Source organism: Pygoscelis adeliae, unplaced genomic scaffold (genome assembly GCF_000699105.1).
Source record: "Pygoscelis adeliae isolate BGI_AS28 unplaced genomic scaffold, ASM69910v1 Scaffold174, whole genome shotgun sequence".
Classification (NCBI taxonomy): domain Eukaryota; kingdom Metazoa; phylum Chordata; class Aves; order Sphenisciformes; family Spheniscidae; genus Pygoscelis; species Pygoscelis adeliae.
This window is the reverse complement of record NW_008824676.1, coordinates 4341501-4352688: the sequence shown is the minus strand read 5'-3', so window position 1 is coordinate 4352688 and position 11188 is coordinate 4341501. Positions and strand designations below refer to the sequence as shown.

The 11188-nt window shown below is 48.5% G+C and overlaps 1 long non-coding RNA gene across 3 annotated transcripts in view; it reads right to left on the bottom strand.

Moving 5' to 3' along the window:
* LOC103916137 overlaps window positions 1-10036 on the bottom strand; it is a 13651-nt gene extending 3615 nt beyond the window's left edge. The window contains exons 1-4 of one of the 3 annotated variants that reach the window (XR_663569.1): window positions 9865-10036; window positions 8500-8565; window positions 8024-8180; window positions 4415-4608 (exon numbers count right to left, since the gene is read on the bottom strand). This is a non-coding gene — a long non-coding RNA (uncharacterized LOC103916137). Of the gene's footprint in view, window positions 1-4414; window positions 4609-5041; window positions 5078-8023; window positions 8181-8499; window positions 8566-9864 lie in introns of those variants that run through there. The other 2 variants (XR_663568.1, XR_663570.1) reach the window with 2 other exon arrangements.
* Between the last annotated feature and the right edge of the window lie 1152 nt (window positions 10037-11188).

Here is an 11188-nt window from a genome sequence, read left to right as displayed (position 1 = left end):
CCGGGGGAGGGGGGCCGGGGGGGAGGGGGGCTGCCCTGCCCCCGCTGCTCCCTGCCACGCCGGAGCCTCCCGCAGTTCACTGCGGCACCTTCCCCCCTGAAGCGCCAGGTTTTTCCAGGAGCTGGCGCAGGCTCCCTGTGCCGTGGGCTGAGCCCTTGTGCCCCGTGTGCTGCCCTTGGCACTGGCAGGGTGTGGAGAGAGGGCAGCCGGGCTCGCTTCAGCTGCCTGTTCCCACACGATCACATTTTCTTTCTATGTGTGCATTTTTTTTGCCTTTCCAGTGACTACTTAAGATCCCCCAAACTCACATTGACATTGTCCCTTCGGGCTTCTGGGGTTTGTCTCATACTGTAGCAACTTCACCTTAAAACATGTTGTCTTGCAAGCCCTCTGTTTATACCTATGTTTTACACACACACACACACAACGCTGGGCTTTGGGACACTTCTGCGGCATGTCCTCGTGACAGACATTCGATAAACCAGTCATTTCTTTACCCAGTACAGTTCCCAGCTTCTACTGATTATGCACTCAATTAAGACCTAAGGTTATTTGTCTCATTTTTAATTTTGAACGAACGACCGCAAATCCCAGGAGCAGGGTTTCAGATAAGCCGTACAATGGAAGGGTGAAGTTGAGGACATGCGCCATGACATATAAAGCAGCCTGGTCTGGAATAAGCTAAGCTCAAACTAGCTGAAGGCCCTGACAGCAAGTCGGAAGGCATTGTTTCAGCATTAAGTAGATTGTTAATTTTTTCACAGGAATTCAGCTTCTGCACTGTGCTCTCTTGCCCTGTTGAGCAAACTGATAAAAGCAAGCAGCAGAACTGTAATGCTCCAGATGAAAGCCTAGTGTTTGGCTTGGTACCTAGTTCATAATTCATCTGAAGTTTCTGTGCTGTCTGTAAATCACAGGACAGGATGAGCAGGGACAGGCCTATTAAATGATTCTAGCTTTTGTTTTGTTTTTTTTTAAATCAGTGATCATGGGGTTTCGCAACCGTGGTTCACAGGCTGTCCTGTGCCCGCAGAGGAACAGCAAAGGAGGAGGGTGACGTGGTGGTTTGCCCGTCTCCTTCAGGCCTCTCCAGAGCTGGCACGAGTTGTGGATGAGTAACCAACCGGGTCTGCAGGCGCTCCTGAAGGACGATGGACGCAGCCACCGAGCTGTCATTCCCTGCATCTGCTGTCGGTGCTTTCAGCCCACAGCAGAGACTTCTCCCACCCAGGGCGGAGAGGAGCTGCCAGACACTCCCTATCGCCCCGACAGAACACGTGGCTGCTCTTGCGGTGGGCACCGAGGGAGCAGGGCCAGCCCTGGGGAAGGGGCAGACGCCTCCAGCCTGCTCTATGGCCACTCCTCTTCGACCAGAGTCCAACCAGAGCATGTCTGGGAGCGTGCAAAGGGAGCACGTCCTCAGCCCGGCAGAGCAAGTCCTGCAGAGGGGCTTACACCCACAGCAGGTACCACAGCCGTCTGGGATGGCCACAGGCTCCTCTCTTGAGCGTGATCCAGGCCACATCCTAGGCCACAATTTAAAAAAAAAAAAAAGCTATAGGGTATGAGCATAGGAGAAGGTGCTGGTGCTCCAGGCAGGTGGCTGGCACTCCATGGGAGTAGTCAGCTCTTCCTGCCGCAGGGCCAGCTGCGGGGCGTGCGGTCCTTCCAGGGCCTGGAGTCTGACTTGTCGGCTCTTGTTCTTGAAGCCGGAGAGGAAACAGGGGGAAAAAAAAGCCTTTGATAAACTTCTGGGGACAATGGTCTGTGAACATTTTCTTTAACAAAACACCTGCATCATTTCCAGCACTTGCAAGCAAAATAAAATCTAAGGTCCATGGCACTTCAATACTCGCAGGAAGGCAAAGTAACATTTAAAAACCTGTCTAAACCCTTTAATTTGCATCTTCCTTCATGTGTGCCTAAAGCACCGCCAGTCCTTGCTCACTCTGAGTAAAAGCAAATTCCACAGAGTTCTGTTTATTTTGGTGTGTTACTCCCAAGGAAATCCCCTCCTCGGTGGGCGTAAAACAGGAAAATGTCACTCTAAACCAGAAGTCAAACCCAATATTAAAAGAGTGGCAACAAGATCCAAGTCAGGTCTGAGGATGGATTCATTTCCCCCACACTTGGGCTTGCTCCAGCATACTGCAGTCCGTCAGCTCACCTCCTCCATCACCCAGGCAGCTCAGAAAGGCAACGCTGACCCTGCGCAGCCCGAGACCGCACTGCGTAGCCTGACTAACAGGGCAAGGAGGCTGGCGTCCACCTGACCACAGCTGCTTCCGCGTGGGAGACAACAGGGGAGAAGACCTGAAGAGCAGCCCCTTGCTTGCACTGGCCTCCCCCGAGGTGGGGCTGATGGTTTACTTGCAGCAGAGCAGCTGAGAGGGCACCGGGACGGTACGCCCTGCGCTGCAGCTCCTCCGAGCTTCAAGCACGACCTCGCCAGACACGGGGATTAGCGTAACAAGGTGCCTTCGGAAGCAACACCGAGACAGGCTGTGCTCTCCTCTTCCTGCCCGAACAAAACTGCCTGTGCAACATGAGCGCTTCCCGCTCGGGACCCACGTAAACAGAGCACACGTGGCCCCTGCAGCCTTTCACCTACTAAACTCTGTTTACATATTTCACTCCTCGCTTCTTTCCCCCCGCTGCAAACCAATACCGTGTGTGTGTGTGTGTGCGCGCGCACGCGCGCGTGCATATGCAGGTATTGCATTTGGCAGGGCCATATGATGTTTTCCTGACATATATTTGGAGGCCAGATATGTAATTGTACTGCTGAGAGATTTAAGATGAGAAAACCTTTCCAGGACATTTAAGCTGTATAAATAATCATAACAAGAGGCATTTATAAATCTGTATGTTTAGTGCTGACAAGCTCCTTGCTACTCTACTCAGTACAAAATATAGACAGACTGTGACTTAAGAACTTCCTCAGTAAACAAAACAGCAAATGAGTAAGACAAATGGATACGTCTAGAGAAACAAACACTTCTTAAAATTCCACTTAAACACATTTTTATTTTTATTTTATGGCAGCAAGAAAGGAGTACTTAGAAATTATTTTAACAGGGAAAAGGTCTTGCCCTGATGTACTAAAATAAGCAAAGAATTATGGCTGAGATTTTCAAATCTGCCTAAGGGATTCAAGTCTCCAACTAAACCAAACAAAGTGAGCATCCAAATCCTTTAAGCAGCCTCAAAAATCCTCCTATCCGTGTGCGCAGGGCCATGCATATAAAAGTATATATAGTTGCATGAGTAAAAGACTTAATAGTTCTTTCACCAAAGCAACTATTTCTAGGGATTCTGAGTACCTAAATACACAAAAATGAACTCCAATGAGTTGCAGTATTTGAAAGGGTGCTCGGTTGGTCTGTCATATGATCTAATCAACACCCATTGTTTATTTAACAAGAGTAAATTTGACCCAAAAGTTTCTAAAGCCTCAAGCTCTCCAACACCTGGTGCCAGCAGGATTATTTAGGGGCATTCACCCAGAGTTGCCAAATAGTTCTGCAGTAACCAAACAGACCCACACACCATTTGAGTTTGGGCTGGCCAGACCCCATGCTATTAATAGTCATCCCAAAGAGGGGAGAGGGGTCTGTGCACATAGGGCCACACATAGGTCTGGCTCCTAAAAAATGCGGCTTTCCTCTATCATCATCTGTGTCATCCCATTTCAGATCCACAAAGCTTCCTTCAGCATGGGTTGCTATGCTGTGTTTCTTTAGTTTAACAGATGCTTTCCAGACACGGTCTTACTTTACATATACATACGTCAGTGTCTCAGCTTTGCCTTCCACAGGTATGCTGACCAGGATGGCCTATCACCGATTTCACTACGACTGCAAGCATTCACACCACCTCTAGCTGCTCTTATATGAAATCTGAGCCTTTAATTCACTGCATGTAAGGAAACAGATCCAAACTGTGGCAGACTGACGATACGTGACAACGCAGCTCACACAGGGCAGAAAATGCTGGGATGGAGGAGAAGGGGGTGTCACACCAGCTTTAGGAGTTCCCAGGACTTCTCCAGAAGCAAGAAGTCCTGGGAACCTGAAGTCCTTTGCCTGACTGAGAAGCAGGTGGAGCTTTCTGGAGAATTGTTACAGATGTTACCTGCTCCAGAGAACTACACATTACAGCTTATAACATACACGGTCTCATGAGGTTGACCTGGATTTGAGGTTAACATCAAAGCTTCCTGAGGACAAAGGAAGCCAAGGGGCTTCCACCTTCCTCCTTTTGTCTGTACTCATGCTCCAGCACTGGTCCCAGCCAGCGCTCACTGGTCATGAACAGGACGCACGAGGATGGCATCCACCACCTGTGCATCCAGGTTCGTGCAGCAGAAGGCTGAATACACAAGGAGAATAGAAATGTGGAAAATGTGACCCACCTTATCTGACAAAGCCTTCTGCGGGCACAAGAACCCCCCGATGCTCACTCGCTGCTTTCTCTTCCACCCACACTCACATCAATGCTGGAAATGTCCTTTTTTGGAAGGGCTCTGAAGATGGTTCCTGGTAAGTGCATGATCCTGACCGCGCAGAGTGGGATGTAGCTGTTTTCCGATAGTTAAAACTGTTCCAGCTGCAAAACAAACACATGTACACACACAGACATTACAACATCAATGTTTCTTTTTTCAACTGGTGCCATCAAATAAATAAAGATGGTCTTCAGGAGTGTTTCTCGAAACCAACAACTGGATGGAAGCTTTTTTCTGGTAGGATCTCTCTTTCACATTCCGCCTTTCAGTCCTTGCTCAAAACAGTTCACTGCACGAGGATCAACAACTGCAGAATTACACCCTCTTTCTTTCTGCCCAATATCTGCATTTTCAGTCCCTAAACAAAGGGAGATGAAATAGTATTTTGCAAGAATCATTTTGTCCTGCCACTACTGCAAACCAGACAGTCACTTTTCAACAGCACCCATGAAAAGGCTTCATGGAAGTTCATGCTGAAAATGAACGCGTCAGTCAAGCTTCAGCCATTCCTCTTGGTGTAGAAACAGAGCTTACCGGCAAAACCCACCTCAAGGTAACTCAGCAACAGGAAAATACCAGAAAAATGTTGAAAGGGAAAGAAAAAAACATTTCACAAAACCAAATATTTCTGGAAGTAGTGAGAAATGAATGTCAATTCTCTCCTGGGAGAACGGAGCTAATTACACGCAAGCCTTCTGCTGACTTTTTTTTATTATTTTTAAATACAAGCTATGCTTCTGAATCAGCTCTGAAAACTGCAGGGATCACAAAGCCTTTGACCCCAGTCTTATGGCTACACCCAAAGAGACAGACCCAGGAGCCTAAGAAGAGATTCATGGTGTACAAGTACATTTCTAAAAACCCAGCAGAACAGAGTCACTGCCCCTCAGTAGAGCAAACTTCCGAGAGACGGTGACAGTCAGCTGCCATGCTGCGTACCACATCAAAGGGGAATGGGGGAAAATGGAAGCTTCTGACACAGGATAGAGGCAACCAAGCTGTTCCCTGGGGCAGCTGCTCTGGGAGAGCCTGGTTCCCTGCAGGGTCTGAAACCATCCCCTATGTGCCCCGTCTCAATAGCTACAGTATCCCTTCTTCTCCACTTCCTTTGTGCCCTTGCAAGATCCTCAGGCTTCCTCAACTTCTCCTAAATTTGAGACCCCATGATAGTATCTCCTCTCTCCCCACAGTTTTTACGCAAGTTTCTTGGCAGCAAAGGGCAGTCTGCGCTGTGTCCGAACTGCAGCCACGCATGTGAACGCTTGCACGCCAAGCAGCCAGCAAACAGGCAGGCCTGAGCTCGCTCGGTCCATCCCTCCGCAAAACTCTCCTCGGCCCAGCTGATGGTTCTCAGCGGCCTTGTAGGCACTCATGGTGAGATCCACCTCACCTCACTCCACCTGCTTTGTAGATTCACCCACCTGTGGTAGTTGCCCAGGCTCCCATTACAGGAGACAGAGTCAACAGAGCTCAGAGTACAATTCATCCCACATTAGGGAAAAATGAAACACGCCTGAACCCTGTGGTTTGTATTTACTAGTACTCCGCTGACTATAAAAATAGCTATAAAAACAGACGCCTGTGTTATAAGCACCTAATCTTAGATGAACTCCACCCATAGTGACTCTGGGTACATTTATATTCACTTTGCTATTTGAACCCGAGAACAACCTTGGGCTCAGGGTCAAACAGAGCAAACTGGCTCGCTTCCCAGCTGCTCACAAGGGTCCTATAGAACAGATGATTTGCACCCCCAGAAAAGATGAGCGGGAGCATGCCAGTGCACTTCCCACCGCCCCAGGCCTCCTCGGCCTCCCATCCCAGTGCACTCACTAGCACAGGCCACACTGCACAGCCCTCCATGGCTGTTTTGCAACAGACATGTGCCTACACATCTACACCCTTCCAGGCATTGACCTCATCCACCATCCCTTCTTCCCCCCATGGAGAGGAGACTTTGGACCGGGGAAACAGCAGTCATGGGCGGGTTCAGATTGATGAGGTCTTTACAAGGCTGCCTGCCAGCCCTTTAACTCCGGCACATCACTCACTGGGTCCCCATCTCAACGGACCAGAGAATCGCCACCACCCTGGCAATCCCTGCAGAGTTGTGGATACCATACCTACCAGCTACACGGGCTCAATCTGCACTGCCAGATCCTATTGGTAAAGCATTCCCTGTCTACTATGGACAAGCCAGTGCCCTCTTCTTCTAGAAGAGCTTCCATGAGGTCAGGGTGCCACTCTGCATGTCACCTCAAACAGGGCCCACATGGTCCCTTCTCCTTGTTACTGTGGCTCCTGCAGAGTGAACATCGGTGGGACCAAGGTGCAGCGTGTCTCCAAGGATGAGCTGCGGGACAGAGGTGACTCTCTCCAACAGTGAGCTGCAAGACCAAAGCGCCTATCTCCCATGGGGAGCTGCGGGAATGAGGTTTATGTCCCCAAAATTGAGCTGCAAGAGCACAGTGAGCCACACGAGTATGCGATGTCAGGGAGCGGTGAGATGCCAACACCCTGCTGCCACACAGGTGGTTGGAACGGGTTGCATGTTGCATAACCTGCACTATCTCCAGCTAAACTGCTCCACAAGGATCTGCAAAGTCCAGGGGTTTGGCACCTGATGAAAATCTTTGGGCAAGTTTTTCTGGTCGTGAGGGCAACCCCACTGATGGGGGTTCCCTCCCCGTGGTCTCTTACAAAGCCAATACCACCTCTGCACATCGTGCGTTTGGAGACTAAACAGGGATCTCCGCTGCAGCACCTCACGTAGACCTGAGATCACAGTGGAGATACTTGCACTGAGCAGCACCAAAGCTGGCTTTCATATAGGCTCTTTTTTAAAAACTTAAAGTAATATTGCTCAATCCTTATATTCCTGCCAAGAGACTATCTGAGCAGCAAAGCTGTGACTCTTATGACGTCTCTTCAAATGAAACACAAGGCCTTGATCTCCACAGGTCCCTCAAGTGTGCCCTCTGCACTCAGTTCCTGTGACATCTTAAGGGGAAAAAAAAAAAAGAAATAAATTACTAATAGCGAGCAGATTGCTTAACAGCATGCCAGTGGTGTGTTTTGTACCAGGATGCCAAGGGCGTGGTATGTGAGCCAGGCATTTGGCAAGAGACAGCAGCGGGATATGGGAGAGCTCAAGGCCTGTCGACGCATACGGGAGGAGTGTATTGGGTGCAGGGAGCCAAACTGGATGCAGTTTAGCCTGTATTGTATGTAGGACACACTACCTGCATTTTTGCACCTGCATTTTCCTATCCAGAGACCATTTGCTTGCTTGAGTATAAACTAACAGGTATGCAGTGGGGGTGGGCTCAAATATTAGCATCAGCAAATTAACACTGCAGGAGCTATTAACATCTCTATCTCATCTGTCATATGGGGCTGAAACTAGTCAATAGTTCAAAAATTGTTAAAGGTAGATAGGTTTAAAGAAAAGAAGGACCTTTGTTCACATGAATTCTATCAAAATACCTATAATGGGAGGTGTAGAAATGCTGTTACCTGTGTTAGGAGGAAAGGCAAAGCTGTCCCTACTGACTTCTATACCATATTGATATGTCACATGAGATGCCCTGGCCACACCACCAACTCATCTCCTTCATACCTCCAGGATTTAGCCCATCAGAAGAACTCTTGAAATGTAGCAGCCATTAAGTCACTGTGTAAAAAGTAAATTCTGTTTTGGCATGAAAAAGCACACAAATGTGTTTCTAATGCTTCCATCGGGAAAAACATTTATCTGATTGTAGCACGCACAGGTGGCTTTGTTAGCTACAGCTACACAAGCTCATGCTACAGCGCTTAGAGGCTGTCTCCTCATCTTACTGGCTGACAGTTCAGCGTCTAAGTATCTGATTTTGTTAGCAGAAATTCAGATTGATCAGTTAGGTTTTATACTAGATAGTTAAATAAATCATGACACCAGGAAAACTCTGAATATAATAAATACACCATTCAAAGTGGTGGAATGCACAGACCCATATGTCATCCTCGCAAGCAGAAAAGGTTCTCAGTTGTGTTTTCTGATATTTTCCCAGCTCCACCTGCAAATAAACAATGCCACTTTGCCATACGCTTCCACAGCTCTCCAAAGGTATCCATGTTCTTGTGAAATGGCACATCTCCACAACACGCATAGGACCCAACAACGTTGCCCTTTACTGGAGGTATCAACAAAACCACCAGCATTGCACAAGTGAAGGAAGACCACACAAGATACTAAACAAAAATATACACGTGGTCACACCATGTGAAGTGAAATAGGAAGCATGATCTACATGGAAAGAATCAACAAATCATTCCAATATTAACTCCTGATTTCCACTATAGAGAATTCCCAGGATTTCTTGGACCAAGACATGCAGCGAGTATGCGACTTGGCTGGTTTGAGCTGACCAGACAACTGTTCTGGCTGCCCTTCCAAAAAGATAGATGAGAAGCAGGACTGTAGACGGTACCATCATCCTGTCCAGTGTCCTGAGAAGAAACACAGTTGTTGTGACAGCCACAGGACCTGAGGAAAGTTCTGGTTGGTGTACAACCTGATCCTGCACTGAAGGAATTGAATATAAAATCTCTCACAATCTTTAGAGGGTACCGAAGCAATCACTTACTCACCTAGGTTCTTTCTGCTCTGACTAAAATAACCATCTACCCCACAGTTTTCTGTGAAACAAGTATATGTCTAACATCAGAGGTTAAAAACACCCCTTGATGTCCCGTCACAAGAAGTGGAAAATGGCTCTTGCTTATTAGTATGTAGAAGCCAAGAGTTTAGGATAAAGGAACAACTTAAAACGCCTTCTTAATTCCACATGCCAAAGCCGAGATAAGCCACAGATAACAGAGCTGTATTTCTTAAGAACAGGGTGAAATTCAGGAGACTGGAGTTTCGCCTGACTTAGCCTCAGTCCCTAGACTGCTGGAGAGGACTGCAGTTACACAGCTGGCTAGTGATTTACCAGCTGTGTTGCCAATTCTCTTCCCTAATTTGTCTTCCCAATCCCACGACAATTTAGCTTTCCACATCAGAAGAATATGACCTGCGGGCTTGATAAGTGGTTTTCTGGGAAATTTAAACTTAAGATATAGTGTAATAGGCATACATAAATAACCCACGCGTGCTTAAAAGTCAAAATCCTAAACATCTTCCCAATGAAAAACCCCGACGTGTCCGTTTTCTCCTGGGTGGCATAAAACCACATCCCCAGCTTCTCTGGGAAACTGAACGGAAAATACAAATACATGTGAACTGACAGTGATCCCTTAGCTGCTTCCAGTGATTGCCAGAGAAAATCAGTTTCACTGAAAACCGCTCACTTGCCAAAAAGAGTTTCTCTTACCTGTCCTAGGCTTCATTAGGGGTGTTTGAGGTTTCCCCCCCCCCCTTGCCAGGCTGTCTCCTATGGCAGCAGTGCAAACATCAGCACTGCTAACAGCCTCCGAAGCCTTCCGTTGAACGGCGCTGAGCAGGCACGGCAGGATTGGAACTGCGGTGACTCAGGAACAGCCACAAATGTTCTGGAGAAAAAGGGCCGTGAGCAATACTGTGTGAAATGCACGTACACAGAAACTGGGGTTAGTATCATGTAGGGCTGGGGAGGAACATGGCGCTGCCAGCCAAACAGGACTCGCTCCATCTGGCAATCAGACTGGTAAAGCAAACTAAAACCCATAAACTGAAGTCTCAATGACAAGTAAGTTCTGGTTTTCACCTGGTATTCTAATAAGCAATTGCAGAACCAGGACAAAGCAGGTTTTTCCTAAGGTTGGGATGTGTGAGGAAAATGGGGTATGAAGAAGAACGGAAAAGAACTTAAAGGAGACAAAAAAGAAGACAGGCTGCCTTGCTGCTGATTATATGCTCCACCTCCCCAGTTATCTGATATATAAAGCTCTGCAACTGCAGAGACACTTTTCCAATTGTTAATAAATGAACGCAAGCAGCAGAAGGCCTGCCAGGGAAAAGAGAATAGCCCCACACTGTGCAACCCTCTCTTGCCCTGAACTCGCCGTCTGCTGCCTCCGGCCCTCCTTCCGCCCCCTCCACATTCTTGGTTTGCTCCCTTCCTTCCGTCCTCCCTCTCGTGTTCCCCGGCTGCCACTTTCCTGCCATTTCAGAGCTGCCTTTCCCTGGCCACCCGCTCAGCCTCAGCTGCTTTCAGACACCCACTGCATCGCTCTGCGTATGAAAATGAGCTGTCACATTTTCCAGCCTCTGAAGCAGAGATTATTTTTTGGGGAGGTGGTTTTGACAGTTCTGCCCTGCAGTTCACAGGCAGAGCACAGGGCAGGCTATGTCAGTGCAGGGGGAGAAGGGGAGGGAGGGTACGGCAGTTCAACGCACATGCAGGGCTCCTGGCTGTGCACTCAGAAGGGACTGAAGGTCTGTGGGGGGACACGTAGCTCCCGTAGGGTATGGGCATCTCCCCACTTCCGAGGGCTGCTCTCTCCCAACCCAAGGCCAGCTGCTAGCAATGCTGCTACAGGACACGCCACTGAGATGACAGTCGAGCCTGCCTGTGGAGGACAGACACAGCGAAGCCCCTCTCCACCCTCTCACACAACGTCCTTCACTCCGGCTACATCCCTATCACCCCCAGGCCACCAGCCAGTCTCTTACAGAGCCCACACTCCCTGCCAAGTACCACAATCAGCATCCAGACC